The sequence below is a fragment of the Procambarus clarkii genome, chromosome 12 (assembly GCF_040958095.1).
Source record: "Procambarus clarkii isolate CNS0578487 chromosome 12, FALCON_Pclarkii_2.0, whole genome shotgun sequence".
In the NCBI taxonomy this organism is placed as follows: Eukaryota; Metazoa; Arthropoda; class Malacostraca; order Decapoda; family Cambaridae; genus Procambarus; species Procambarus clarkii.
In genome coordinates this window covers 21,971,624-21,975,735 of record NC_091161.1, presented here as the reverse complement: position 1 = coordinate 21,975,735, position 4,112 = coordinate 21,971,624, and the positions used below count along the sequence as shown (strand labels likewise).

At 41.0% G+C, this 4,112-nt stretch overlaps 1 non-coding gene across 1 annotated transcript; it reads left to right on the top strand.

Annotated features, from left to right (window-relative positions):
• The first annotated feature begins 1,688 nt into the window (after positions 1-1,688).
• LOC138364214 (5S ribosomal RNA) lies at positions 1,689-1,807 on the top strand. The gene has a single exon (XR_011228341.1). It is a non-coding gene; the product is annotated as a 5S ribosomal RNA (ribosomal RNA).
• The last annotated feature ends 2,305 nt before the right edge of the window (positions 1,808-4,112 follow it).

Below are 4,112 nucleotides of genomic sequence, written 5' to 3'. Positions count from 1 at the left end.
TATATATATATATATATATATATATATATATATATATATATGTCGTACCTAGTAGCCAGAACGCACTTATCAGCCTACTATGCAACGCCCGATTTGCCTAATAAGCCAAGTTTTCCTGAAATAATATATTTTCTCTAATTATTTTATTATGAAATGATAAAGCTACCCATTTCATTATGTATGAGGTCAATTTTTTTTTATTGGAGTTAAAATTAACGTAGATATATAACCGAACCTAACCAACCCTACCTAACCTAACCTAACCTATCTTTATAAGTAAGGTTAGGTTAGGTAGCCGAAAAAGTTAGGTTAGGTTAGGTTAGGTAGGTTAGGTAGTCGAAGAACAATTAATTCATGAAAACTTGGCTTATTAGACAAATCGGGCCTTGCATAGTAGGCATAGAAGTGCGTTCTGGCTACTAGGTACGACATATATATATATATATATATAATATACAGAGTAAATCTACCCCAAAAGTAATGATTTATTTGTCTACAAAACTAAACTCTTTTTGGAATCATATGAGGCCCCTCCACTGAGGGGGGAGGCCTGGATGTTTATTGTCATGTGTATTCATGCTGCTTGCATGTCATCGTTTATTTTGCCTTTGTTGTTTTCTTGACAGCTTTCTTTGCCTTGGGTGGTTTGGGAGATTTTGAAGCTCTCTTTATTTTGGGCTTTTTGTTCCCAACAACAAGCTGCTGCTGCTGCTTCTTTTTCAAGGCTGTAGGTGGTTTGTTGCTTGTGGCGGCTTTCTTGGGAGTTACCACGGCCTTCTTTGCTGCTGTAGATGGTTTCTTGGTTGTGGTGGCTTTCTTGGGAGTTAGAACGGCCCTCTTCTCTGCTACGGCCAGCTTGAATGATCCACTAGCTCCACTTCCCTTGGTCTGAACAAGAATGCCGTCAGCCACTGCTTTCTTGAGAAATCTTCGGATGTAAATGGCGATCTTGGCAGCCTCGACTTTGTTGTTGGCAACAACGTACTTCTTGATTGCTTGTAGAGACGAGCCCTTACGGTCTTTGAGTGCTGCGACCGCGGCTAGAACCATTTGACTAGTTTTCGGGTGAGCAACCTGGACGCGAGGTTTCCTGGTGGTGGCCACCACAGCAGCAGCCGCAGCCTTCTTGGTAGGCTTTGCTTCTACCATGATGATGATGAGATAACCAAGGTGATGAGAGACGCTCAGACAGTCACGGGGGAATGATGCTGCCGCCGCTTGAGCCGAACCTATTTATGTGCCGGCACGGTACAGAAGCTGCAACCTGGCAACTCGTCCACCAATCACAACGGTTGGTTTTACGGCTCCGAAACCTGGATCCCATATCTTCTCTAAAATAGAAGCATTTGTTCATGTTCTTTGTAAAAGTATCATAAAGCAGGACAGATGAGACAAATATCATAAAAACTGAAGAGCAGATGAGCACACACATGTATGTATTACAAAAGAAAATCCACAAATTCATTAGAAATTGGCAGGGCAGGCTGAGGAAGTAGGTAGATGTAAAATGTCTGTAAATGGCGAAAGAACATAAACCCAAGACTGAATAAACGATGTTAAATATCCATGCCAAGGAGACAAAAATATGTTAGGATACAATTACCATTAAGACACCACAAGAAGGTCCGTATCCTGCCGTGATGACTAAAAAGAGTTGGTTATTAGCCACAATGTGTAGGCAGTCTCATGCCAACGGCCATACCACGTTGAGAACACCGCTTCTCGTCCGATCAGCGAAGTTAAGCAACGTTGGGTTTGGTTAGTACTTGGATGGGTGACCGCCTGGGAACACCAAATGCTGTTGGCAATAATGTTTTTTGTTTTGTTTTGTTTTGTTTCGTTTGTTTTTGTTTGAATGGCTGGCTCCACGGGAAATTCACGGAGTTGTGTGGAATAAGGCCTGGTAAAATGAATTAATATGTATGTCATGTTTAAAACAAACTCGCTTAATATAGTGTGTGAGGCTTTATACAAAAACAAACAACCAAAACAAAACATGTTGTTTTATATATATATATATATATATATATATATATATATATATATATATATATATATATATATATATATATATATATGTCGTACCTAATAGCCAGAACGCACTTCTCAGCCTACTATTCAAGGCCCGATTTGCCTAATAAGCCAAGTTTTCATGAATTAATGTTTTTTCGTCTACCTAACCTACCTAACCTAACCTAACCTAGCTTTTTTTGGCTACCTAACCTAACCTTACCTATAAATATAGGTTAGGTTAGGTTAGGTAGGGTTGGTTAGGTTCGGTCATATACCTACGTGAATTTTAACTCCAATAAAAAAAAATTGACCTCATACATAGAGAAAAGGGTTGCCTTATCATTTCATAAGAAAAAAATTATAGTAAATATATTAATTTAGGAAAACTTGGCTTATTAGGCAAATCGGGCGTTGAATAGTAGGCTGAGAAGTGAGTTCTGGCTACTAGGTACGACATATATATATATATATATATATATATATATATATATATATATATATATATATAGCTTAATCCGGGTTTGAACTCGCAACTCCAAGAATACGCATCACTTATATACACTTTACCACTGGACCACAGCTGCAGGACACAAGCTTGATGCTGAGGTATCAATTTAATGACGTAAATGCCATTTCCACAAATAAATGATAATTTAAAAGTATTTGTATGTACAAATCTTTTCTGTTTAAAAGGCTACAATATCAGTTACATATATAATTTGTGTTAATGTTTCTATACCCACAGGAAGGCATGTTTTTGCTTATATGTAAGGGGTACGGAGAAGGAATCCACAGACCATCAGTCCCCTTCCCCCCCCCCCCCCCCCCCCCCTCCCACCTACTACCACCACCACCACCACCACCACCACTACTCACCACCACCACCACTACTCACCACCAATCACCACCACCACCAATCACCACCAATCACCACCAATCACCACCACCACACCTAACCGAAAACCCCCTAACACATCAACCCTCCCCCCAATCAACAGGCGAAATAATAACCCTCAAATGCCTGCCTGCCTGCCAGCCAGCCAATACTAACGGTCTTCTCAGAAAGAAAATCTCTTTGTATCTGTATTACTTGATGAAATGTATGATTCTAATAATGAAAATAAATTTTGATGTCGGTTGTATGAGCATAATGACCAATATGCACATGATATGAATGAATTAAATAGTGTAGTTTTAAGTAATTAGGTTGTAGACACATTAAGCGGATATGATATTTGACGCGTCCAGAACTGGTGATTTTTGGTTTAGTTTTAAATGCACCACCACCATTGCTTCCCCAGAGCCTAATTAAGGACCGGTAAAAGGAGTCAATATGTATGTCATCTATAAAACCAAAGAATGAATAAAAACACACACACACACACACACCTACATAATAGTATTAGGAAGATTGTATGGCAAAAAAAAAAAGTACTCCCATTGGGTCGTTTGAACTCGCGACTTCCAAAACACCAGCCACACACCTTACCACCCAGCCACCATAGAGTTGGTATAATTGTGCAACTTTAGTTATAAAAGTAAAGTTCTTATTGTCTCAAATCTTATTGTCTGTTCTATGAAAAGGCATGATGTAAATTATGTATTTTTTGAATGATTGAATTGTAGGCACATTAAGCGGATTCGATATTTGATATATCCAGAAAAGGTGATTTCTGTTCAGTTTTAAAATGCATCACTGTTAACGCTAAAGGACTGGTAAAACGACTCGATGTTTGTCATTTTTAAAATAAACACTAAAACTAGGCCCTTAACATATATAATGTTTGAATATAAATTGAATGCATATAAATACAAAGTGGGAGTGGCTGGCTGGCTGGCTGGCTGGCTCGCTGGCTGGCTGGCTGGCTGCCTGCCTGCCTGCCTGCCTGCCTGCCTGCCTGCCTGCCTGCCTGCCTGCCTGCCTGCCTGCCTGCCTGCCTGCCTGCCTGGCTGGCTGGCTGGCCGGCCGCCCGCCCGCCCGCCCGCCCGCCCGCCCGCCCGCCCGCCCGCCCGCCCGCCCGCCCGCCTGCCCGCCCGCCTGCTTGCCTTGCCTTGCCTTGCCTTGCCTGTCCTGTCCTGTCCTGTTCTGTTATTGCCTT